The 27178-nt window shown below is 47.7% G+C and overlaps 1 protein-coding gene and 1 pseudogene across 1 annotated transcript in view; one reads left to right on the top strand and one right to left on the bottom strand.

The window, feature by feature from the left end:
• Positions 1-27178, top strand: part of NXN (nucleoredoxin) — a 159869-nt gene that overhangs the window by 33421 nt on the left and 99270 nt on the right. The gene's annotated exons all lie outside the window — the stretch shown is intronic.
• Positions 3546-3703, bottom strand: LOC144219827 (U4 spliceosomal RNA; annotated as a pseudogene).

Below are 27178 nucleotides of genomic sequence, written 5' to 3'. Positions count from 1 at the left end.
TGATTGTGGTATTTAAGGAAAATTATTCTGGTATGATTTTGTTGGAGAACCAGAGTGGGGAAGGGTGGCCTGGGAGGCTAATGAGAGGGTGTGGGCCAAGGTGGTGACAGAGGGCATGGCTTGTCTCGGGGATGGACTGAAGGCTTGCGAAAACAGTTTCCAGCCCCTTTTGATGCTTCCACAAACACTTTAAAGAGAAATGCTTGCTGTTACATATTGGTATGTTGTTGATTACTGAGGCAACCATTCCTAGAGTTGTCTGGTGAGCCCTTTGGGCATCTGACTCCATTTTAGAAAAATCCATTTCCATTTTGCACCCAATTTTCCCTTCTCCATATGTTTCACAGTTGGCAGGTGGTTTGTTATTGTTGGTTTTAAAATTTTCCCCAGTGCGGCCCTTGCCTGAAAGAAAACACCGACCCTGTTGGGCACAATTTAAAAAGTGCTGACCTCTGCCTAAGCATTGCTGCATTTTTCTATTCAGTACCTAAGAGTGAGGAATATGAACTTGCTGGGAATCCCTGAACAAAGCTTGGTGTTTTTGAGGTGAGAATGAGGAAAAGGGCTTCCTTCCCTTCCTCCCTCTCTTCCACCTGCACCCTGTTGACCGGCTTGCTTGCAGAGGGACTTTTCCGCATGGGAAAATTTGCCAGAGATGAAAGGAAAAGGATCTGGTCACTTTTATTTTATTTTGTTGATTGATTAATCAGTTGTCAGCTCCACGCCCAACGTGGGGCTTGAACCCACGACCCCAAGATCAAGATTCACATGCTCTACTGTCTGAGCCAGCCATGCCCTCTGGATCTGGTCACTTTTAGTTATTTGAGACAGATGAGCAACAAAGACCTACCATACTTTCGTCCCTTTCCCATTTGTCCAGTGGAAAGAGCTCAAAGCCGAACCACGGGCTGAAGTAAAGTGAAAAGACCGGAGGAGCCACCTTGATGACATGAACACAAAGGAGGGCCTTTTGCTCACGGGAAGGTCACTACTTTCGGAGGCAGTTCCTCATCCATGGAAGGGTCTATATAAACTTTCAGCTTTAAAGTCAGAAGGAAAAGGGCACCTGGGTGGCTCAGAGGGTTAAGCGTACGACTTTGGCTCAGGTCATGATCTTGTAGTTCATCAGTTCAAGTCCTGCATCAGGCTCTGCGCTGCCAGTGGAGCCTGCTTGGGCTTCCCTGTTTCCCTCTTTCTCTGCCCTTTCCCTGCTTGAGTTCTCTCTCAAAATAAACATTAAAAAAAAAAAGAAGTATATTTAATCTTCTTGGAGTTTGGGGCTATCACAGTGAAGATTGGCATATGAGTCACCTACATTCCAAGCTCCCCTTATAGAAGTTTGAGCAAGGTAGGTAGCAGGTGGTAAATATTTTTTAAGTGGAAGAGTTGAGTGAAATGGGTTTTTTATTTTTATTTTTTTAATGTTTTATTTCTGAGAGAGAGAGAGAGAGAGAGACAGTATGAACAGGGGAGGGTCAGAGAGAGAAGGAGGTACAGAATCTGAAACAGGCTCCAGGCTCTGAGCTAGCTGTCAGCACAGAGCCCGACGCGGGGCTCGAACCCACGAACCGTGAGATCATGACCTGAACTGAAGTCGTAAACTTAACCGACTGAGCCACCCAGATGCCCCTGAAATGAGTGTTTTTTTTTTTTAAAGTTATATTTTGGGGGTGCCTGGCTGGCTCAGTCAGTAGAACATGTGACTCTTGATCTTGGGGCTGTACGAGCCCTGCATTGGGTGTAGAGCTTACTTAAATAAAAAATCTTTAGGGGGATCTGAATGGCTCAGTCTGTTAAGCATCTGACTTCAGCTCAGTTCATGTTCTCACAGTTTGTGGGTTTGAGCCCCACGTCAGGCTCTCTGCTATCAGTGTGGAGCCTACCTCAGATCCTCTGTCTCCCTCTCTCTGCCCCTCCGCCACTTGCTCTCTCTCTCAAAATAAGCATTAAAAATCTTTTTTAAAAAGTTATATTTTTCATTGTGGTAGAATGTATATAATATTTTCGCTGTTTTTAAGCGTACAATTAAGTGGCATTAGGGACACTCACAGTTATGCAGCCATCACCACCGTCCATCTCCAGAACTTTCTCGTCTTCCCCACCTGAAACTCTCTTACCTATTAAACAGTAACTCCTCATTCCCTCTCTGGCATCAACCATCCTACCTCCTGTCTCTATGCTTTGGACTACTCTAGGAACCTCACGTAAGTGGAGCCACGCAGTATTTGTCTTTGTGTGCCTGGCTTCTTTCACATCACGTCATGTCTTCTAGGTTCCTCCACGTTGTGGCGTGTGTCAGGTTTTCCTTCGTCTGTCAGGCTGATATCCGCATTGCATGTGTGTTCCCCGTCTTGCTTACCCATTCGTCTGTCCGTAGACACTGAGCTAGATTTCAAGGTCTCTTCCAACTTTATGATTTTACAAATCCTCGATTTTCCTGTCATCACCTCATTTGTTCTCTGCCCATAAAATAGGACTGGCAATGATGGATTTTTTTTTTTTTGGCTGGGGGACGATATTATTTAAAATTTTCTTAATAACGTTCCTTAATAATGTTTCTTTATTTTTGGGGTGCCCTGGTGGCTTAGTCGGTTAAGCGTCCGACTTTCGCTTAGGTCGTGATCTCGCGGTTCGTGGGTTCGAGCCCCGCGTCGGGCTCTGTGCTGACTGCCAGCTCAGAGCCTGGAGACTGCTTCAGAGTCTGTGACTCCCTCTCTCTCTGACCCTCCCCTGCTCACGCTGTCTCTCTCTCTCTCTCCTAGAAATAAATAAAAATTAAAAAAATTAAAAAAAATAATGTTTCTTTATTTTTGAGAGAAAGAGAGGGGGACAGAGGATCTGAAGTGGCCTCCATGCAGACAGCAGAGAGCCCAGTGCGGGACTCTAACTCAAACCATGAGATCTTGACCCGAGCTGAAGTCAGACCCTTAACTGACTGAGCCACCCCTCCCCAAGTGCCCCTAGTAATGTTCTTTTGAAGAAAGATACATGATTTAATGCCAAGGTGTTACTTATTTTCAATGTCTGAAGGCTGGAAGAAGTAACTTAGAAGAAGCATGGAAGCTGTAGAGAGCAGACAAGCGTGGGGGTGAGTGCTCAGGACCTTGTCAGGGAATCCTTTCTGCGTTTCCATTGTGATCGCAGAACGCTCTCTGGTCAGTAGACCTCCTCGGAGCCTCCGTTTCCCTGCCTGTGACTTTTCTCTGGAGGTCCATAAATTGGAATAGTTACAGTAGAGCCAGGAATCAGGCATCCCCGGGGCAACTTCATGGAGGGCACGTACCTCGGTAGAGAGATTTAAAATTCACCAACGTTTTAGTCGAGAGAGAATTATGATGCCTGAGAAGGAGCTAACCCTAATATTTACCTTCAGAACGTGACAGGTTATTTAAAAGTGGTGAAGTATGTTGGCACAGAGGAGGGAGGGTAGAGTCTTGAGCCTGCCTACCTACCCTGTAGAAACCCCGAGGAGGCAAACACATGCTGTGAATTGAAGGCTGTGCGGTGGCATCCTATTTTTAAGGGTTCTGGAAAGCCTGCTGGGTTGTTGTAAAACAAGGCAAACTTTAAGGTGCCAGTCCTGAGTAGTGATTGCTGCATGAAGGGGAGTTGCCCTTGACCTCCGCAGAATTGATTCTTCAATTAGCAATAATCGCGCCTCGGATAAACCTCATTGGCTATGATACTGCCACTGAGCAAAGCTTCCGCAGAATTGATTCTTGGCAGCTCTACTGTTGCATTTTAAGGTTGCCCGAGGCTCTTTTTTTCCCCAATCTTACCAAAAATATCTATCAGGATATTTTTCTTTTTCAAAAGTAATACAGGACCATTGCAGAAAATTGGAAAATATGAAAAAAGTGTACAGGGAAGGGGAATCACATGTAGGCTTCTTTTCCTGTGTACTTCTATTTCCGTGTAAGACTGGATTCTTCTACAAGATGGTCTCTGAGAGCTACATGGTATTTCACTGTATAAAAAGGCCATGCTTCAGGGTGCCTGGGTGGCTCAGTTGGTTAAGCATCTGATTTTGGCTCAGGTCATGATCTCACAGTTGGTGGGTTTGAGCCCCGTGTCAGGCTCTGTGCTGACAGCTCAGAGCCTGGAGCCTATTTCAGATTCTGTGTCTCCCTCTTTCTGTGCCCACATACCCCCACCTCTTATGCTGTCTCTCTAGCTCTCTCTCTCTCTCTCTCAAAAATAAAAAATAAACATTAAAAAAAATTTATAAATGCCATGCTTCATTTAAAAATTCCCTTCTGTGGGAAACTTCGGCCAGTTCCAAATTTTACTGTAATCATCAGTGCGCTAGTAAACTCGGTTTGATGTACATCTCTGCGTGCATTTTTGGTTGTTTCCGTAGAATAAATCCCTCGGAAGGACTCCTAGTTTGGGGCGGCTGGGTGGCTCAATTGGTTAAGTGACCCACTTCAGCTCAGGCCATGATCTCATGGTTCTTTTTAATTTTTTTTTTTTTCTAGGAGAGAGAGAAAGAGAGAGACAGCGAGAGAGAGAGAGACAGCGTGAGCAGGGGAGGGTCAGAGAGAGAGGAAGTCACAGACTGAAACAGGCTCCAGGCTCTGAGCTGGCAGTCAGCACAGAGCCCGACGCGGGGCTCGAACCCACGAACCGCGAGATCATGACCCAAGCGAAAGCTGGACGCTTAACCGACTAAGCCACCCAGGCGCCCCCATGATCTCAAGGTTCTTGAGTTCAAGTCCCGCATCGGGCTCTCTGGTGGTCAGCACAGAGCCTGCTTCAGATCCTTTGTCTACCTCTCGCTCTGCCCCTCTCCTGCTCTCTCTCTCTCTCTTTCTCCTAAAAGTAAAAATAAACATTAAAATAATTAGAAGGACTACTGGGTCAAAGGTTTCATGATATCTTTATGTATTCTTCCCCTTTCATTTGTTCTGTCCTCCGCTTCATCACTTTAATTTCTTTTGACTTTTTCTCTTCTCTTTTTATTGTTCCTTTCAGTTCTATAGTTTTGGCACTGTCATTTTTCATGGCCTTTCAAATGGATCTTTTAAAAATGTAACTGCATTTTTAGTTTAAAAAGTTAAAAAAAATTTTTTAAAAATATTTTTACTTTTAAGAGACAGAGCGAGACAGAGCATGAGCGGAGGAGCGGNTCCTTTTAATGTTTATTTTTGAGAGAGAGACAGAGAGAGACAGAGCATTAATGGGGGAAGGACAGAGAGAGAGGGACACACAGAATCGGAAGCAGGCTCCTGGCTCTGAGCTGTCAGTGCAGAGCCTGACGCCGGGCTCAAACTTACCAGCCATGAGATCATGACCTGAGCTGAAGTTACACGTTTAACTGACTGAACCATCCAGGTGTCCCATGCATTTTTAGTTTTTTTATTACAATATATCTTCCATTTTATTTAGTTCTTTCTCTCTCTTTTCTTTCTTTCTTTTCTTTTTTTTTTTTTTTTTAACATTTTGGCCTAAAAACAAGCATGCATTTTCTACATTTTTCTTCTGTTTCCAGTCGTCTATTCTTTGTATCTCAAATGCAACATCTTGCTTTTGGTGTTGTGGAATATTCTGGAAGCTTCGTGGTTTATATGGCGTATTTGCCCTTGAATAAAGCTTTGTCAGTTCCTGCGTTTGTGCCCAGACGGGGCTTGTAATTTCCACTTGGTGGCCCTCTGTCCCCTCTGCCTTGATGCCAACAGAGCCTCCTTTCGGATCTTGGGATTGTCGATGCGAAGTTATGCGCTCTTTCGGCTCCTCAGCATCCCCACGGGAGCGAGGAAGATGCCGGGACTTGGGCGTTTCTAGCAGGGAACGTCTCCGTTCTCTTTCTTCTGTGTTGGTTGGTGCTGCTGAGATGGGGTCAACCTTACGCTCGGACTTTTTTCTTTTTTCCTTCCGGGTGGCTGTCAGCCGTGACTGTGGCCGGCCCGCCTGTTTGTCACATCTCTGCTGTAGGCACCCCACCTCTGCCCTGGGACCTCCCATCCCAGGCATCTCGGATAGTGCTCTCTTGCGCAGGACACAGTCGAAGTGGGATGCTTCTTCTGTTCTTCTGGCCACTCTTGCCCTCCAGCGCTTGAGCCTCCAAATAAGAGGTCGTTGGTGGAGTCCTACCGGGGTCTCTCTCACTTAATCTCTATAAACTGCGGCTGCTCGAGAGGGCAGTTGTAGCCTTGGAGCCTTTTCAGATCCGGTCTCAGCTACCCTATTTATATCTGGCAGCTTTTCCTTTTCCTTTTCCTTCATGTCCTTATATCAAGCATAAATCTTCTGGGTTATTCTTTGGCGAAGAGAGGCCAACCCCGTAAGCCGACGTGGATCCCTCTGTTTTTTTCCGCTGGGTGCAGCATTTTCCTTGCCTCTGCTGCTTGCTGCTCGGGGCGAGATGACTTCAAAGCCTTTCCCCCAGAGGTAGCTGTCCTTAAACTAAAACTAAACCGAGAGACATTTCTGAGCTCTTTAAAAAATAATAATAATAATAAAACGCCCTGTGAATTCCCTGCTTTTCATGTGGTTCCTAGCCTCCCTCTGACAGCATGACCTGTTCTGGGCTGCCAGCTCTAATTCCTTTGATGTCTGTCTCCAGGATACCTCCCCGGAATCTGTGCAGAGGAGAGTGAGATTGTCTGGTGTGAGTGTGTTGGGGGGGGGGGGAGGTAGGGAGAGACCCCAGTAACTTTGTGTACGTGTTCGGAAGGAAATGAGGTTTCACTGGGAGTAATCCTGGACGAACATATGTTCTTCTTGATTACGGTGAGTATTGCAGTTTTTCATTCCTTTTGACCCCGCTCTGCCCCCAAGCTCCGCCCTCCCCGCCCCTGCAAACTGCGACTTCAGGATGCACTGTGTGAGTGATCATCGCCTGGCGGTTTCCTAGTTTCGCCGAGTTCAAGGCAGACCCTCTCTCCTCTGGCCATTTCCCTCTCTGGAATGCCTGGGTCCTTCTTTTAGCCATGCTGCTGCCCCTCCTCCTGCCCTCTTTTTTTCCTTTTATGAAAAAGCACAACAAAGATTTTATTCCTATGACTATGTCAAATATATACCATGATCGGCAAAACAATACCACGGACCCCCACACGCCCACCCTCCAGCCGCAGCCATAATCAGCTCATAGCCAGTCTTTGTTTCTTCTCTTCCCTTTGCCAGCCTACTACCCCCTTGTGATTTTGAAGCAAATCTCAGGCATCGTGTCATTTCAGCCATAATACGTGTCTGGATATGATCTAGAAAAGGTTAGGATCTGAAAAATAACTAGTACTGTTCTCGCACCCCCAAGATGGATGATTACCTAAGGACATCAACTATCCAGTGTTCAGATATTCCAGATTTCATTTTATGTATGTATTTAAGATTATGTCTATATCTTGGTTGATCTCAGCTTCCTTCCTTTCTTTTTTTAGTGTTTTTTATTTATTTCTGAGAGAGAGAGAGAGAGAGAGAGAGAGAGACAGCGTGAGCAGGGGAGGGCCAGAGAGAGAGGGAGACACAGAATCTGAAGCAGGCTCCAGGCTCTGAGCTAGCCGTCAGCACAGAGCCCGACACGGGGCTCAAACCCACGAACTATGAGATCGTGACTTGAGAGGAAGTCAGACGCTCAACTGACTGAGCCACCCAGGCCCCCATCAAGCTTTCTTTCCCTGAAGTGTTTACCCAGCCAAGGCCTAGAGAGCTCTAATTAAATATCCACCCCTCAGGCTAGCAGGGGTTATTCAGGAAAAGGCAGCCCATCTAGGTTGCTTGGCGAGGCTCTCACCCAGAAGGGGTCTGGCCCCATGCTGTAGACCCTCCTAGCCAGATAGCCCCCCATAGCTGGAGCCCTAGGCGCCTTCTCCTCTTTGCGCTGGGAGCCCCTGGAGGCTGTGGACAGTTTCCTCATAAACTTTGAGTCTCTGGGGGTCAGCAAATTTTTATTCAATACGTTGTCCCAATTATAGCATTTTAAAATGTTATTCCCTTTTCTTTGTTGAAAAAACTTGCATAGCACTCCCTTTGTACCTAACGTGGATCGAGGTGCTTATGTGCACGTATCAGCTCTTTGTTCTCATAACAGCCCTGAAGATTAGCTTACACTTACCAGAGGGAGAGGATTATTTTCTGTCTCTCTTCTATCAGTGGGTATTGTGATGGCGAACACGTGTCCTGCCTTTTCTGGGACGCTCCTAGTTTTATATCATTTTAACATTTTCAGCAAAAGCGAGTTGATGTGGATGAGTGTAAGCCACAGTGTAAAGTATGTCATACGTGATTGCAAGTTAGGAAGAAATCCTGTCATAAGGCCTTGTATCTTGAGAACTGGTTTGGCCGAGAGCGGACGCCTGACTGATGATGCACACGGCTCTTAAGCCTGGGTGTCCCGATACCCTTCCTCCCTCACTGTGCGCGCGGCCAGGGTTTGACATGAGGCAGGCTGGCACCCTCTTGCTGTCCTATCTCTGCGTCCCTCTAGCTCAGTGCTATTCACCTGGCTCCAGTTTTCACAGCGGCATCCAGTCTTTAGGTCGAGTCTGGGGACTGGAAGGTGTAGACGGAAAGACTCGGGGGCTGAGTCCATTCACAGAAGGGCTTTAGCCGGGGTGAGTGCCGGGCCCGGGCTGGCACCAGCAGCGTGTTAAGGGCCGCACCTGCCAGGCAGCCACTTGCCAAAGCGCGCACAGTGTTGGTGCTCAGACAGAGGGCAGCTCTTCTACTCTAAGGGGAGAAAAAGGTAAAACTGAAGGCTTTGCCGTCTGATGAGAAAAGATAGCTGTAGTCAGGTGTTCTCGTGAATAGCGTTTACGCTGGCTCAAGGCCCGATTGCGTGGCTTTACTCCATAGGCTGAATGAATGGGACGCTAGTGATACAGCACGACCCAGCCGTCCTTTGGGGGACAAAGGACGTAAGCGGGACGGGGACGGAGATGGTGTAGCCTCACAGCAGCCGGGCTGCAGGCCTTCTGTGAGCTCTGTTGGAAGGATGCTAAGCAGAGTCCCACGTGGGCAGCATGGTGTGAAAGGTGGCTTTGCTCTCTGAAGGACTCCAACAGTCAGCACCCACAGCAATAGCATTTTCTCCCAGAGCTCTATCAGAGTAAGCTCCTTCCGCTACTCAAGGTCCGGTTGTGCACGAGTCTGGGTCGTATACACAGTAGGCGCTCAGCATATAGGCATTGAGTGAACAAGCATGTAGCTTACTGACCGGAACGCTCATTTACTGTAGCCCTCAACGAGTTCCAAAGCCAGCGTCTTCTCATTTTTACAAGCCCTTCCCAGGTCTTCTCTAAACGTTATCACCTCTTGTTTTCTAGGTGCCTCCCGATTCTGCCCTGGCCAGAAGGTTCGAGGGCCTTCCGAGCTTTCCTCTGGCCGCACCCTGACCTGATTTCATAGCTCTCGGTTTCCAAGAGCTGCCCTTTCCCAAACTTCATCTGCTGGTTGGCCAGCCGCAAAATAGCCTCTGGTTTGTCCCTGCCCTGTCGGCACAGCCATCCAGCGGCAGCCCCCCACGTCCCTGGGGGAGGGGGCCTTTTGGCTGTCACGTAGACCACATAATGCAAGAAAGGCAGTGACTCCTTGCCAGAGAACCCCCAGAAACCTAGGAATTAGGGTGGAGTCCCGCAGCTGTTTTGAAGAGCGCAGCAAAATGATGCAGTGGTGAGTGGCAGCAAATAAATGCTCTGTCCAACTAGAAAGCCCGCTTGGAAATAGGTTAGGAGAATGCGCTTACTTGGGCTGGAATTTGGCCAGGCTTGGGATCTTACCGACCATTAGTCACCAACTTAAGAACGTTCTCAGAAGTGACCCCTTGGTTTTCTAAGAGGCCCTAAATTTCCTAATTCTTCCACAGTCAGCACTTATTGCCTTTATATTAAAGTTGAAAAGAAAATGCCTACTTAAAACGAAATCGAAGTTTGAGAACATCGCGTCATTTGTTGAGTTGCATAGCGAGCCAAGTGCCCGTGTCTTCCCTCATCTGCTTATTTTTCAATTAATAAAGGGCAAGGGATGTTTGTGCTCAAGGCTCGAGGACCTTAGCTGCTCGCATTGGAATCCAGGAATTCAGTCCAAACTGATAGCGTCCTGGTATTCACGAAGGCTTTGATTTATATATTTTATCAAAAGCAGCTTAATGGAAGGCCTGTTTCTCAAACTGACCACGTATCGTTCGGGATAAACAGCTTTCTAATAAGTGCTTTGTGAATAATGGGGATATGGATTTACTGCGGGGGTCTTGAATATTTTTTAAACGCATTGTTTTAAGTTAGTGGGAAGCCAAGATGAAAGGACATTTCAAGATAAGGCCTGTGAGTCATTGTGTGCTGCAGCGAGGAGGGCGATGGATGGGATTTGCTTTGGCATGCATGCACGGTCCTGATGCGAGAAGGGTCCCGGAGCAGAATGTCTCTTGGGACTCACGGCAGGACGGGGCCCTCATTTTGGCTGGGATTTGGGAATTGAGCATGTGGTGAGTCTAATATTAGAAAATCAGTTCTTACCCTCCCCCCTTCCTCATCCCTAAAGCTCTCTGTCCTTCTCACAGTGTGTGTACCCAGCCTCGCCTCCTCCTCCTCCGCCCTGTGCTCTCTCTGCGAGCAGCCTTTTAATTTATTTCTTGGCTGCTTATCTTCTTATTAATCAGATTTTATCCCTTGGCCAAGCTCTTCTCCCAAAGGCCTCGCCTCGGTCTTCTGATGCAAGCTCGCCAGTTAGAAAGGTTCCGTGTTTTGGATGCAGATGTTGGCGCTGCCAGCGGTGACTGCATCCTGAAGTAGAGCGGTTTCTCAGAAAGACCAAAGTGCCTTCTATGTGGTTGGTTCCGCTGTGTCTTGGTCCTGGTGACACCGGGAATGAGACACTAAATTATCTTCCAGTTTGAACTTTTGAGGATTTGGAAATGGGCGGGTTTTTAGTCCTCTTGGCGGATACAAGCCGCTGATATTAAAGTTGGTGGGGAGGGACCGTTTCCGAGTGGTCGTGAAGATTGAAAAGGAGCAGGTCACAGAGGGGGGCTTGAATGCCCATCTCTGGTTTCCTTTGTTTTCTGGACAATTCAGATCAGCTGAAAGAATTTTGCTGAGCACCAGCAAATCGCCTTTCTGAGTCAGTTTACTCATCTTTAAAAGACAGCGTTATTTTGGGGCGCCTGGTGGCTCAGTTGGTCAAGCGCTTGACTCCTGCTTTTGGCTCAGGTCACCATCTCACGGTTCATGGGTTTGAGCCCCGCATTGGGCTCCGTGCTGACAGCTGGGAGCCTGGAGCCTGCTTCTCATTCTGTGTCTCCCTCTCTCTCTGCCCCTCCCCCCACCTCTAAAAAATAAATAAACATTTAAAAAAAGTTAAAAGAGTTATTTGGACTGGATAATTCCTAAGTTCTCTCCAGCTCCAAAAGTTTATGTGGACATCAGAGGGTTGCACGGATTGAGGTGCAGCTGAGGGGCGTTTAGACTTTGTAAGAAAAATCTGTGAACTGGTTGGCTTGAAGTAATAATCCATGAAAACAATCTTGGAGCTAGTATAGTTAATTTTTTTGAATGTTTATTTGTTTTTGAAAGAGAGAGAGAGCAGGGGAGGGGCAGCGAGAGGGGGAGGTAGAGGAGGCAAAGCACGCTCTGCACTGAGAGCAGACAGCTCGCTGTGGGGCTTGAACTCACAGACCAAGAGATCATGACCTGAGCTGAAGTCAGATGCTTTACCGACAGGGCCACCCAGGTGCCCAGAGCTAGTATAGTTAACACATGGGATGATACTATTACTGATAATGGCTGTATTTAATGAACACTTACTATTTGTAAGACATTGTTTTTTTTTTTAAGTTTATTTCTTTATTTTGAGAGAGAGAGAACATGTTTGTGTGAGCAGAGGAGGGGCAGAGAGAGAATCCCAAGCAGATTCTATACTGTCAACACAGAGCCCAACGAGGGGCTCGATCTTAACGAACACTGAGATCATGACCTGAGCTGAAATCAGGAGTTGGACGTTCAACTGACTGAGCCACCCAGGCGCCCCAGACATTGTTTATTTTTTACATGTGTTAATTTAATCTCCATAACAACCCTACGAGGTAAGTGCTGTTATTAGCCCCATTTTATAGATGGAGAAACTGAGGCATAGGGAGGTTAGGTAACTTTCATAAGATCGTAGATTGGTAAGTGACAAATTTGGCTTCAGATCCAGGCAGGGTGACTCCAAGCGCAAGCCCTTCACCATTATACTCCACTGCCTCTCTAAGGAACTAATTACAAATGTGTCATATTAGATCCCCTCAGTGAGTTCCCAGCCCTCGGGTAACCTAGAAGAGCTTTAGGGCATTTTATGGTGCTCAGTGAGGTGGCAAGACAGGCCAAGCTTGGTAGGATTGATGAGGCGGGGGTGGGGGGGTAGGAGCAGGAGGGAGTGAGGGGAGACGCGTCTGAATTCCTTACCTTGCAGATGGCAGGCTGGGAGAGACAACAGGCCACTCAGTGTCCTTGTTCCCAGGAGAAAACTAAGAAAGGACATAGACCCATGTATATATCTTCCATTGTGCCTCCCCAACTTTCAGTTCAGTGGCACTAATCTTTTTTTTTTTTTTTTAATTTACATCCAAGTTAGTGAGCATATAGTACAATAATGATTTCAGGACTAGAATCCAGTGATTCATCACCTGCACGTAATACCCAGTGCTCTTCCCAACAAATGTCCTCCTTAATGCCCCTTGCCCATTTAGCCCTTCCCCCCCACACCCATAATCTTGTTTTTTTTTTATGCTTATTTTTGAGAGAGAGTGCACGTGAGTGGGGGAAGGGGTGGAGGCACAGGGGCAGAGAGAGAGAAGGAGACGGGATCTGATGCGGGCTCTGCGCAGACAGCAGCAAGCCCAACGGGGGGGCTCAAACTCACGAACCTGGGCCGAAGTTGTTTGCTCAACCCACTGAGCCACCCAGGCGCCCCTGGCATGCCTCTGTCTTGAACACCATTCTCACCCAACCACTCATGAGGTCTGTCTTCTCTTTTTTTTTTTTAAATGTTTTATTTATTTCTAGGAGAGAGAGAGAGAGAGAGACAGCGTGAGCAGGGGAGGGTCAGAGAGAGAGTGAGTCACAGACTGAAACAGGCTCCAGGCTCTGAGCTGGCAGTCAGCACAGCGCCTGACGTGGGGCTCGAACCCACAAACCACGAGATCATGACCTAAGCGAAAGTCGGACGCCCAACCGACTAAGCCACCCAGGCGCCCCTAGGTCTGTCTTCTCAACTGTTCCACAGGCTCTATCCCAGGTGCCTTGTTCACTGCTCTCTGGCCCCGAGGCGTCTCTGGCAGGCTGGCCTGTCTGCTCCCTGGGGCGAGCCGCAGGCTCTGTCCCATTTTCCTCTCTGCGCTGGTTTCCCTCCTGCCTGGAATGGCTGCCCTCTGCTCTCTGCCTGCCCAGATCCAACTGTGGCCTCCAGAAAGTCTTCTCCACCTTCCTGGGAGCCTCCGACTCCCTGAGTTCCTTTTGGGAATCTCCGGTATTACTTTCTTGTCCATCAGCAATTTGGCGCTTACTTACCTTGAACTGTATTTTTCACTTTGCTTTCCAAACTGTATTGTAAGCATTTCGAAGGAAGGAAACAGGACTGAACATCTAGATCACTCGGTTTATGTTCAGATGGGACCTAGACCCGTTCTAAACTGGCTTTTGGAACTTATCGACTTTAATTTACCTTATTTTTTTCAGTTTTTTTTAAGTTTATTTATTTATTTTGAGAGACAGAGCACAAGTAGGGGAGGGGCAGAGAGAGAGGGAGAAAGAGAATCCCAAGCACTGTCAGTGCAGAGCCTGATGTGGGGCTCGAACTCATGAACCGTGAGATCACGTCCTGAGCCGAAGTCAGCCACTTAACGAACTAAGTCACCCAGGTGCCCCTTTAATTTCCCTCGTTAAGGATAGTTAGGCCTACAGACCAGCCCACCAACCTCCCGACATAAATTAGCAAGAGTGTTGAGGAGAAATGGAAATGAGTTGTAGTGCATGTAGCTGGTAATAAATGGTAATCAATGTATGAAATCTTTACCCTACGAAGGAAAATGTGCAGAAATTAGGTCATTAATGACGGTTACCTGTTCCTACCAAGAGACTCTAGGGCAACTGTGTCATCCTTTGGGGCTTGTGTTTGGGGCTTTGTGATGACAAAATCCTCGGGTGTCCTGAACTGGTATGGTAAATGTCATCTTGCGCGTCAATACCGATTGATTGGTGGTAGCTTTGTGAAGCGAATGCTAAGGCTTCTGAGGCTTTGTCTGATTGCTGGGTCTGTCAGGGGCTCTGTAGAGGGAAGTAGAGGCAGGCATGAAATGTTCTTGGCCTTCCTGGAACTCAGAAGCAGAGGTGAGAAGCTGGCAAAGCATGTACCCTGGAGCCCCTCATTACAGTGTATATGGGATGCAAGATACTGCCTCCCCACTCCCACTTTGGTCTATTTTAAGTCAGAAATAACCAAAGGATATCTGAGAGCCCTGTTGAGAATGCCAGGAGCCAAAACAGAAGTGACGTGCCTCTTGCATCCTTATAATAGCAGATGCCTTCTGCAAAGCCCGCCCCACGGCACTCTTAGTCCACTCAGCTGCTCAGCCAAGGGGCCACCAGCCCACTTATGTACTGCCCATTGATGGCTCTGGCAGCTGGGTACCTCTCAGAAACTTCTTCCCAAGATGAGTCCTTGCTGCTGGCCTCTACCAGAACTCAGGGCAGGGGCAGGGTCACCTCTCTCTGGCCCTGACCCTGGGGAAACTAGCTCACAGAGCCCAACGCGGGGCTCGAACTCACAAACTGGGAGATCATGACCTGAGCTGCAGGTGGATGCTCAACCCTCTGAGCCACCCAGACGCCCCTCTAGAGGTTGCTTTAAAATGCTGTTTTCTTAGAAGGGCTCTGGCTTTCACCCGGCCTTGATGGATAGCGAACAGATTAGCCAAGGTGATGATGATGGCACCAAAAACTGCCAGTGAATTTTGTTTTGCTCAAGACCTGTGGTTTTCAAACCTGAGTCTGCATCAGAATCACCTGGAGGGCTTGCTGAACTACAGATTGCTGGGCCCCACTCCAGAGTTTCTGACTAGGTAGGTCTAGGGTGGAACCCCCAAACTCCCATTTCTAATTAGTTCTCAGGTGTTACCGCTGGTGCTGTGGCTGCCGGGACCACACTTGAAGAACCACTCGGGACAAAACCGTGCATCATTGGTTGGTAGTGACACAGACCTTATAAATGCTCTTTCAGCTTAGTTTTTCCCCCAGGTTTCCAAATGGATTAAAAATATTTTAAAACTTAAATAGTATCTTCCAACACAGACGCTCTGTGGTCCTCAACCGTGGGGCCTCCTTGGCTTTGAGCTCACACTCTGTTCTTAGTCTGTCCTCTGAGCTCTCTACTGAGGAAAATAAACCATCAGAGGGAACTTCCGTGTCTCCCCAACATGAAACCCACCTGTGTCTTTAACTCTTCCTTCGGTCATGACTCTCGGTTCCTCTTTGCGTGTTCATCCCTGGTAGCATCCTAATGAACTGTTTACCCTTTCTCTTTGTATTTATATATAATTGTTTTTCTGTTAGGGTTTGCCTTATAAAATGACCTAGTGCACAGCCACCGTTGTCATTGATCATGTCTACAGTGTCACAGATGTCTATTTCTTTCCTTCCTGGGGAGGAGCGTCCCCTAGCAACCTGCCTGCTCCCACGTAAACATATGCACACCTTTTATATTTCCTTCTTTGTGAGCAGTGATGTCTGCCAGTCTCCATCCGGGTCTGCATACCCCCTGCAGCCAGGGTGGACCCTTCACATCTGTCTGTTCAGATTAAGGGCCCAGAGAACACCTGGTAAGTAACACCCTCACCTGGATCTGGATGTTGGGGGCCATCTTCTCCCCTCTGCTGTGCTAGAGCACATCACCCCACTTATCCCGGTCCTCCCCAGCGGGTCTACATGTGTCCTGGTAATTGGCTCTTCCAACTTCTGATGCTCCCCTACTGCCCACGGTCAGGTAGTCGATTCCTTCCTATTTAATTCACTAACTCAACTGTGGGTTGGCTGGGGGACAGCATGATGCATTCAAGGCCCTGTTCATGAATGAGCTATAGATAAAGGTGTTCAGAGAGGACTGGATCTAAATCACCCGGTGCGGTCGTGAGGACGCGGGGTTGAGGCTGGGTGAACTGCTCCCGTCAGACGGGTGTGACATGTCATTGCAGGAGCAGAGCAGGTGTTGGTCACAGAAGAAAGCCTCACACAGGCCTCTTCTGGCTCCCAGGGACGTCACTGTGATTGTAGTCACAGTAGCCCTGCCGTCCTATTTACTTACTTTACATGTATAGTTACCACTGCAGTCTCCCAATATGGAAAAAATATATATACATGTACACATACACATATATATGCTTATGACTAAAAATAAATAGTATGCCTAGGCTTATAATAAAAAGTGATCTTTCTCTATTTCTTTCTGTTCCCCAAAGCTACCACTTTTATTTTTTCTAATTAAAAAAATTTTTTTAATGTTTACTTATTTTTGAGAGAGAGAGAGAGCGAGAGAGAATTAGTGGGGGAGGAGCAGAAAGAGAGGGAGATACAGAATCCGAAGCAGGCTCCAGGCTCTGAGCTGTCAGCACAGAGCCTGATGTGGGGCTCGAACTCACAAACCATGAGATCATGACCTGAGCCGAAGTCAGACACTTAACCAACTGAGCCACCCAGGCGCCCCAAAAGCTACCACTTTTAACTGTTACGGCTTTTTATTTTTAATTTTAGGTTTTTTTTTTAAACTCCAGTGATTACATCTGTATCTCTAATATACGTTCCTGCTATTTCTCTGTCAATCCTTTTGAGAGACAGTGTGAACAGGGGAGGGGCAGACAGAGAGGGAGACAGATTCCGAAGCAGGCTCCAGGCTCTCAGCCATCAGTGCTGAGCCTGATGCGGGGCTCAAGCTCACAAACCGCGAGATCATGACCTGAGCCAAAGTCAGACACTTAACCAACTGAGCCACCCAGGCGCCCCTATGATTCTACTTCTTGCACAGCTTTTTATTTTTGTTTTTCCTGAAGTTTCTAATGGCCTTTCCACCCTTCCCCTTGTATTATTTGACTTATGTTCTCAGTTTTTAAAGAATTTTTTCATGTTTTATTTATTTTTGAGAGCAAGAGAGACAGAGCATGAGCACGGGAGGGGCAGAAAGAAGGGAGACACAGAATCTGAAGCAGGCTCCAGGCTCCGAGCTGGCTGTCAGCACAGAGCCTGACACGGGGCTCGAACCCGCGAACTGCGAGATCATGTCCTGAGCCGAAGTAAGAGGCTTAACCGACTGAGCCACCCAGGCGCCCCATGTCCTCCGTTTCCTCCCCCAAAACTCGATTCAGTCAGGCATTCGGTTGAGTGCCCGCTGTACCTTGGAGAGTCCCCCTCTCTGGGGGTTTCCAGTCTTCCTGCGTTCCGGACAGGTTCTCTGAGTCTGAGTGATCCTGGAACTTTTCCTGAGTTGGATTTCCTATGGGATTTTATTCAAATTCTAGTCACTAGAGTTAGTCTAGTCTAATTCTAATTCTGTTATTCTAATAGGGTCCAAGGTCTTTGGGGTTTTTTGTTGTTGTTTTTTGGGGGTCTTTTTGTAGGCCAGATACCAAATACTAGTGTTACCAAGGAGATCTTAATGAGCAAAATACATTTTCAAGAGCAGAGATTTAAAATTTAATGTATGAGTTCAACACAGGTTAAGTGTAAATGAAAGTCAGCTGTCTTTGGATTAAGCTCTACTGTAAAGTTTTTTTCTTTTTTTAAGAAGATTAAACACGGAAATAAAGCAAGGATTCCAAGTGCTGTCCTTTTTTCAGAACAGCCCAGAGGCTTTGCAATCTGGATTTAAGTCTCCTCTGGCTGGGTCAGGATCAAGGCTGTCTCCAGGGGTGGAGGGGTGCGTTGAATGGTGGGAAATGGTAGATTAAGATTGAACCCAAACCCTGAGTTGAAATCTTGCCTTTGGCCCCTGTTAGCTAGCTAATCTCCCTTATAAAACAGACAATAAAGTCAGACTTCCTGGAATACTGGGAAGATTGAATAAACCAAAGGTGAAGAAGGCAACACTGAGAAATTGGCATGTTCTGCATATACAGGTTCTAGTTATAAAGTTGTGATCGGAAGTTGGCTCTTGCTGCAAGGAGCAAAATCGGCAAAGGCTGAAAAGTGAGAGGAGACTGGAGTTTAATGCATCATCAAAAACTGTGTACACAGTCACATTTAATAATAAACCAACATTTTAGGCAGGAGTCACCAACTCCAACTCAAATGCCAGTGGGGGCCAGGGGCCCCAAATGGAAGCCCATGCAGGGGTCAAGGTCATACTCACTTCCAGCTGATGCTGCCTTTGCAGCAATGAGGTCTTCTCTTTCTTCAAGCTTAAAATGTGGATTTTAAAGTGAAACCAGCTGATTTTTATATGCTGTTTAAATTGTTTCTTAACATAAAACAAGTCTGGGGCCTGAGTGGCTCAGTCGGTTAAACATCCGGCTCTTGCTTTTGGCTCAGGTCTCACAGTTTGTGAGATCGAGCCCCACGTTGGGCTTTGGGCTGATAGTGTGGAGCCTGCCTGGGATTCTCTCTCTACCCCTCCCCTGCCTGCGCAGGCCCACGTGCTCGCTCTCTCAAAATAAATAAACTTAAAAACATAACATTGAGCAAGCCAAACAAAGCACAGATACAATTCACCAGTTGAAGGCCTCTGCTTTACTGTATGGGGATTAAATGTAAATTGGAAGCAGTTCTTAAAAATGGTTCTGAGCATCACGTTTACACAGCTGATGATACTATTTATTTGTCTTCTGGTTTTGTGATATCTGTATGCTTTCACGATATTCCCTGATACTGTTTTTTCAAGGGACTTAAGAATAATGTTGAGCTGGGGCACCTGGGTGGCTTAGTTGGATGAGCGTCCGACTTCAGCTCAGGGCATGATCTCTTGGTTCGTGAGTTCGAGCCCCGTGTGGGGCTCACTGCTGTCCCCTTCTCTCTGTCCCTCCATCACTTGCACTCCCCCCTCCCCCCCCAAAGAATAACATTGTGCAGAACATGGCCAGGATGGAGTCCTTAGGAACCAGCGAGAAACTTCCCTCTAGGTTAATATTCGTCCAATAATCTGCACTTTGAGGGCATGTTGGTTTGGCCATTTACCAGTTTGCCTTACCTGACCTTCAGGTCTCCATTTTGTCCACTAGGATTCCATGGAAAAAAACTCCTCGAATGCTTTCCTCATGAAGTCAGACATTCCAGATATACCACCTTTCCCCAACTGCCATTGTTTTGAAGTAAAATATGAAGCTAGATGTCACTTTTTAAAGAAGTGGTGCCGGGCCTTTATGATCCCACTTCCTAGAGTCTGTGCTCGCCAGCAGGTTGACAGCGCCCTTGCACAGCACTGTATTTGCACAAGACCTCCATCTCCATCCTCCTTCCTTTCTTACGACAGCCCTGGGGTAGAAATAATTCCTCCAGAGTTTTGGCTAAGGCCCGCTTCAAGCTTACAACTCTGGTTTTCCTTTATCTATGATATTTATCCTTGCCTCTCTTTTTTATTTTTTTTAAGTTTTGTTTTAATGTTTTTATTTATTTTTGAGAGGGGAGGCGGGGCAGAAAGAGTGGGACAGAGGGTCTGAAGCACTGATATAGCACACAGCCCGACGCGGGGCTCAAACTCACAAACTGTGAGATCGTGACCTGAGCCGATGTTGGACGCTTAACCGACTGAGCCACCCAGGCACCCCATCTTGCCTCTCTTTTTTAATTACCAGCAGCCAGCTTCTCAGAGGAGGTGGCTTTCTTGGCACACGCTTCTCTGGCTGCTGGGATCCCAGGGCGTTGAAGGAACGTTGCACGCAGACTTGAGTGACTAAAGGACAGCTGGTGAGGTTGGCCAGGTCGGTCTCCAGGCGCTATTTTGAAATTTGCTTCACCTGTCTCCCATTTAGCTGTCTCCTTTTTCCCTCTCTGTTCTCAGCCCCCAAGAGCCCAGTGTCTTCTGATGGAAGTGCCCTTGCCCTTCAGCCAGATCAGCCCAACCCCCTGGCCATCTTTTGCTGGTTTTTACCTCCTATTCCAGTACTCTTGCTAGCCCTCCATCAGGTCGCTCATTCCCTTTCCAGGTGACCAGTTTTCTGGCTGTCTCGGGTGGGAAGATAGGCAATCACATTTAAGAATGGAAATTTTCATTATCTAGGACCATGTTCCCAAGAACATGGGGGCGCTGCTATTAAGAGAACAAAGGAGGAGGGGGAAAAGCCACATAAACAGTAAATACTTAGAATTTCCCCATTTAAAACATTTTTTTAATGTTTATTTATTTTTGAGAGAGAGAGAGACCAAGTGTGAACGGGGGAGGGGCAGAGAGACAGGGAAACACAGAATCGGAAGCAGGCTCCAGGCTCTGAGTTGTCAGCACAGAGCCTGACGCGGAACTCAAACACACAAACCGTTAGATCATGACCTGAGCCGAAGTCAGATGCTCAACTGACTGAGCCACCCGAGCAACTCTAGAATTTCCAGATTTAACATCATTCCCAATTTTTTGAGCACTTCAGGCGATCCCGAAGGTTTCTGACAGGTAGTAATTTGTAATTTTTTAAAGTTTATTTATTTTGAGAATGAGAGAGAGGGAGCGGGGGAGAGGAAGAGAGAAGGAGAGACAGAATCCCAAGCAGGCTCCACGCCATCAGCAAGGAGCCCGACGTGGGCCCGACCCCAGGAACCGCGAGATCCTGCCCTGAGCCGAGATCAAGAGTCGAACACTTAACCGACTGAGCACCTGAGCCACCCAGGTGCCCCAGTAATTTTGTAATTTTACTAAGTCCTGGATTTGAATTGCAGCTTGGTTGTAAATCTTAACTAATTAAAACTTCCTCCCTGAAGAAAAAGGCTCTTCTGGAAAGAAAATCGGCCTGCTAGTATTAATGATGTTAGGAAAGAAAAAGCAAAGATGTCCAAGGGATAGGTCGTAGCCAGGAAAAAAAAGGAGTTTTGGATAAATTAAAGACTAGAATGCTGAATTTTGCTGTGCTGGGAATAAGTCCACCGGATACTTCATAGGGAAACAAGGAAGTTCATGAAAGTTTTAGTGGTTGCCTGAGCCAGGACAGCATTTTTTTCCAATGAGATAGTGTTTTGGAGAAGGTTGAAAAGGGGGTTAACTTGTAGTGGGAGGTGAGACACTTAAAAAAAAAAAAGCAGGAAGAAGCCAGCAGCCTCTCTAACCCTCTCTGTATTTATGGGCTGGGGGATTTATGGAGCTGTCTGGATGTTCTTCTCCGGAATGTCAGGGCTCCGATGTACCCCTGTTGTTGGATGTGTTGGGGCAGGTGCCACAGGGGCAGCTGTCAAGAGTTTTGTGAAAGAAATTCCTGCCTTCGGTTTCTGGGCGACCTGATTCGTTGATGTTTATGTTTCTCTGTCTCTTCCTTACCATCCTTCCTTCCTGCTGCCTTCTTTTGTGTGTACGTGTGCCTCTGAGCCAGAGGCAGTGACCTTGAACTGAAAGCAGCAGAGGTTTATGGTTGGCTGGTCCTCGCACCTGAAAACACTGGGCGCTCCCCGGGGCCCTGGGCCAATCTTCAAAGCAGGCAGTTACTCTGCCTTCCCGTTTCTGGTTTAGAACCTCCTGCAACCCCATATGCCCTCCTCCGGTTGTCCAAAATTGCCCCCTCGACCCGTCTCCCTGCGCTGGAAAACTCTGCCGCCTGCCTGCCTCACTAGGGCCGCGTTTTCTAGCGCTGGCAGTTGGGCAGATGACAGTAATTTACACTTCAGGGGTGAATGAGGCTTGGTGTTTGATTGTTGGTGCTTTAAAATCAAATGAGGCTTGGTGGTTGCCAGAGGCTGGGGGAAAGGGATTGGTGTGTTAGTGTGTCATAGGTACCGAGTTTCATTCATTTCAGGAATGTGAAAAAGTTCTGGAGATAGAAGGGGGTGATGGCTGCGGAATAATGTGAGCGTACTTAATGGCACAGAACTGCACTCTTAAAGACCGTTAAAATTTTATGGTACGTGTATTTTACCATGATTTTAAAAAAAGAAGTCAAATGAAGCTTTCACGAAGAATATGACACAATCAGCACAAGATCATGTAGAAAATTTGGGAAATACATAAGCACAAGAAAATAGGAATCATAAATCTCTACACGGTTAACATTTTGCATTTCACCGTATTTGTAGAGCCTTCCAGCCCTTTCTTCTCTGTAAATATTTTTATACAAAAGTGGGACTATATTGTTTTATAGTTGTCACTCACGGTCTCATTCTCCTATGTCATCAAGACATCATTCGTTTTTTGGTTTTTTTTATTAATTTTTTTTAATGTTTATTTTTGAGAGAGAAACAGAGCATGAACGGGGGAGGGACAGAGAGAGAGAGGGAGACACAGAATCCGAAGCAGGCTCCAGGCTCCGGGCTGTCTGCACAGAGCCGGACGCGGGGCTCAAACCCATGAGCTGTGAGAGCATGACCTGAGCCGAAGTCAGACGCTCAACCGGCTCAGCCACCCAAGTGCCCCGAGACATCATTAGTTTCAACAGTTGTTTGATACTCCATCATTCCTGACCGCGCCCCCGCCCCCTCCATAAGTTCCCCTTCGCAGTATTGTATGCACTTTCTTTGTGAGCTTTGTATTTATTTCATACCATTTCTCAGAGTTTATAAAATGTATGTTTTGGCAGTGTTTGATATTTGTCTCCTCACGAGAGTGCACACTCCATGAGGATGGGTTCTTGTGTGGGTTTAGCTCACCATTTTATTGCCAGTGCCTGCCTGGCATGCTGTACATATGCAGACAAAAAGCGAATGGGTGAATACGTTGTTGCACATTCCCTTTTCTGATTTTTGCTCATAAAGGATATATAAAAGCTCGTTTTTAAAAAATCTCATTTGTGGGGCGCCTGGGTGGCTTAGTTGGTTAAGCTTCCAACTTCAGCTCAGGTCATGAATCCTGGCTCGTGAGTTCGAGCCCCGTGTGGGGCTCTGTGCTGACAGTTCAGAGCCCAGAGCCTGCTTCCAGTTCTGTGTCTCCCTCTCTCTCTGCCCCTCGCCTGCTTGTGCTCTGTCTCAAAAACAAATAAACATTTAAAAAAAATAAATGAAAAAATAAAAACTCTTATTTGTGTATAGATAAACCTTTGTACAAATTCATAATTCCTTATTAAAAATGCCTTTAATGCATTGTGTTTAGTGTTTCTTTATAATTGTTAAAGTAACACATGTTCTACATGGAGTTTCTGAAGACATAAAAAAGAGGAAAGAAGAAAGTAAAGATCACTCACAATCTTTTTTCTGGGGTCTGGAATAGTTTAAATAGCATGGTAATGTCTGTTCCTTAGAGCTTTGAAAGAAATTGCCTATGAACCTGCCTGAGCCCAGTGCCTTTTTGGGCAAGTAGTGATTTGACAATAATAATGTACAGATATTATGTGATTATTGTTAGATTCAAGTTTTTTACATCTTTTTTAAAAAGTGTATTTATTTATTTTTAAATATTTTTAATACTTATTTATTTTTGAGAGAGTGAACGAGTAGGTGGGGGGCAGAGAGTGGGGGACTGAGGCTCCAAAGTCGGCTGGCTGTGTGCTGACAGCACAGAACCTGATGCGGGGCTCGAACTCCTGAACCACGAGATCATGACCTGAGTCAGGTGCTTAACCGACTGTGCCACCCAGGCAGCCCACCAGGTTTCCCACTTCTTAATTAGTTTTGGTCTTTTATATTTTTCTCTGAGAGGACCTGTTTCATCCAAGTGAGCTTTTCATTGGTGGGATTCTGAGGAGGTATTTTGTGAGCAAAGTTCTCACCCTTAACCAGTCCATGAAGGAGTAACTAGCTTACAGTCACCAGGTAAATCAGAGGCTTCTGATGATAAAGAAACCTGGTTTCTGGGAGAGGGGCAGCAAAGGGTGGAGCTGTATTAAGCACACTCCATACAGGAATCTGAGAATGTCTTGGCAGGAGTTGCCAGAGTATTTCAGAATGTTCTCGTGAGGAGTAATGAGATGATGCATGTAAAAGGGTTAGTGCTCGCTAAATGACCGTCTTCATTATCCTTCTGTGCTAGACACCCTAATAGCACCCCCTGGATGGACAAGACAAGGGCCCTGCCCTTGAGGGGCCCATTGTGTGTAGGGAAGACAGAGCATAAACAAATATAAAACGCTCACGGATGGAGAAAGGATTAGCTCTCTGCCCGAGGAGGAAGCCTCACACCCATGAGACAAGTGCATGTTAAAGAGAAGTGTTGGCGTTGGCCGTAGGAGGGGTGTCCCGGACAGAAGAAATCAGCTGTGTGGTGGGTGAAGGGGTCAGAGTGTGGCGTGTTCCAGGGCAACAGCGTGTACCCGTCATTTGTCATAGCTGTAGTGTTGTCAGGTGGAAGCCGGAAAGGCAGCTTGGGGCTAGACTGTGAAGACCAAAAGAGCTTGTGCCTGTTCCTAATAGCAGTGGGGAGCCATCGAGGGTTTTAGGGCTGAGAAATGGTATGATCACAGTCATGGTTTAAGAGATGGACAGTGAGAGGGAGGAGGGAGACCTAAGGCCAGGAATAGCTGGAGGATGGTTGTGGTTGCTGAGGTGAGAAACAGAGAAGTCCTGGNTTTGCGAACTGAATGATTAGTAGAGTGGAAGTGAGAAGTAGGTCGGACATGAGCGACCTCAGGCCACTGGGAGTCACATAACACCTTGTAAGAATTGGGATGGGCTCGAGGCGCCTGGGTGGCTCAGTCGGTTGAGCGTCCGACTTCGGCTCAGGTCATGATCTCACGGTTCGTGGGTTCAAGCCCTGCGTCGGGCTCTGTGCTGAAAGCTTAGAGCCTGGAGCCTGTTTCAGATTCTGTGTCCCTCTGTCGCTCTGCTCCTTCCCTGCTCATTCTCTGTCTCTCTCACTCTCTCAAGGATAAATAAACATTAAAAAAAAAAAAAAAAAAGAATTGGGATGGGCTCCATCTGGGCCCTTCCTTACTTTCTCTCATTTCTTTGGTTCCTAGCGCCAAACATGACCCTCCTCCCACCCCAATACCTTGAGCTAACTGTGTCTTTGTTAAGCTCTTGCTTTGAGAATGTACCCCTTAGGTTTTATTTGTGTGGCCCTATCCTGTTTCTGACGAATGATCCTTACACTTGGAATCCATGCCCATGAATATGGGGTTACTCGTTTCTCTTTACCAATACGGTCCCAGGCACCACTATGATGGGTTTACCAGAACTGTGCCCTTTGCCCAGCACACTGCCAAAGGTTTGAAGCAAGGAGCTCGGTTGATAATGACGTCATCAGCCGATATAAGAAATGCAGGGGAGGGCCACCTGGGTGGCTCCGTCGTTTTAAAGTCCTACTTCAGCTCAGGTCATGGTCTTGTGATTCGTGTCGGGCTCTGTGCTGACAGCTTGGAGCCTGGAGCCTGCTTCACTTCTGTGTCTCCCTCTCTCTCTGCCCCTCCCCGGCTCGTGCTCTGTCTCTCTCTCTCAGAAATAAATACACATTTAAAATTTTTTTTTAAAATTTAGGGGAAGAAGCAGGTTTGAGGAAAGCAGCAACCTCAGTTTGGACATGTTTGAGATTCCCTTGGGATAAGCAGGTGGAGACAGCAGGCCGATAGAGCCCGTTAAGGAGGCGGGTAAGGAATGAATGAAGATCCATTGTATACCAGTCGTTGTCTAGGTTGTGGGAGCAGATGAGCTCATCCTTGAGGGAGGACGAGAAAGCCGAGGGTGGAGCCAGCCCTCGAATTTAGGGGACTGAAAAGGGCGGTGGATCTGTCATTAGAAATCAGCGGTGACCTCGCTGAGAACGGATTCTCTAGAGTTGCCAGGCCCAAGCCCGCCTGCAGGGAGTGAGTGGGAGCAAGGAGGAGGTGGTAGTGAGTGGGGGCTTGGTGCTGAGCGGAGAAGGCAGTTGCCTGAGGTTACAGGGCTGACTCTGTAGGCTGAGGAGAATGAAGGGGGCAGTGAAGGAGGACACTCCCGTGTCGGTCGTCACTGTTCGTCTGTGTGCTCCCGCCAGTCCTCATCGCAGATCTGTGAGGGAGACGCTCTGCTCTGTTTCATAGATGAGGAAACGGAGGCACAGAGAGGTTAAGCAGCTCCTAAAGGTCACACAGCATTTACAGGGCAGGTTTGGGGTATAAGAGCACAGGTGGAGGAGTTGGTTGTGGGAGTTGGGGTGCCAGCTTCTGAGCCCTGGTGTTGGGGGGAGGAGATGAGCAGGGAAACCAAGGGAAGGGGGACCGGAAGAGTCCTTACCAGATGCTGTCAGCTCGTGGTGTACATGAGACAAGGCCGTCGAGAGCGAATGGCTCTGGGGGTAGCAAAGCTGGCAGACTTGGGACAACACTGCTGTGGGCACCAGTCAGGGAGCTGAAAGAGAGTCTCTGAAAAGACTTCCAGGTGGCAGAATCCTCAGATGCCTGGGTGGGTGGAGGACTGGAGACCAAGTGGCGGGGGGGCCAGCGAAAATCGAGAGCGAGCTGAGAACATAGTCGTTGCTGCAGTGAGATTGTAACTGATGAGAGCGACCGTGCGGCATAGGCTAGACAGTGAGGGAACCGGACAAGGGCGGGGAGCCTGGGAGAGCCCCGCACATCCGGAGGGAATGGGGTTGCTGGGACTGGCGTTGGTGGAGGAACTGAGCTACGAGACGATGCCAGGCCCAGCCAGGCCGCCAGGGCACTCCGGCCAAGGGGTGCGTGCAGGCACTGCTGGGTGGTGGGGTCACATTCCAGGGGGCCCTGGCTGTCCCCAGGGGTACCTTGCTGAGAGGATAGCCATGTGGGCATGCTGGTGGGACAGGCTGAATGTGGACAGTTGTAAGATGCTGTCAGATGCCCCAGGGCCAAAGAGGTGGCTGGCCGGGCCGAGGGAAAGGGTGGGAAGCAAGATTTTGAAGTTTGCAATTCGGGATGTGGGGGTTCTTGGGCGTTGAACATTCAGGAGGCTGCCATGCTAGGGTGCATCGGAGGTTAAGGTCCTCGATATGGAGGGCATCATGGAACGGCGTGGGCAATCTAGCCGAGTGGTGAACCCCTCTAGGGGGCTGGCAGGAGGTGAGGCAGAGAGAGATGGAAGATACGTTTTGGTCTGTGGCCTGGAGGTTCGTGAATGTAGTTTGTAGGGAGAGCAGAGGGAGGGAGAGTCAGAGGAGCTCACACAGCAATAGGTCTACCAAGATTGAACGGAGGGTACTCCCAGGTGTTCTCTGCCAG

This window comes from Crocuta crocuta, unplaced genomic scaffold, assembly GCF_008692635.1.
Source record: "Crocuta crocuta isolate KB4526 unplaced genomic scaffold, BGI_CrCroc_1.0 scaffold149, whole genome shotgun sequence".
In the NCBI taxonomy this organism is placed as follows: Eukaryota; Metazoa; Chordata; class Mammalia; order Carnivora; family Hyaenidae; genus Crocuta; species Crocuta crocuta.
This window is presented reverse-complemented; position numbering and strand designations above follow the sequence as displayed.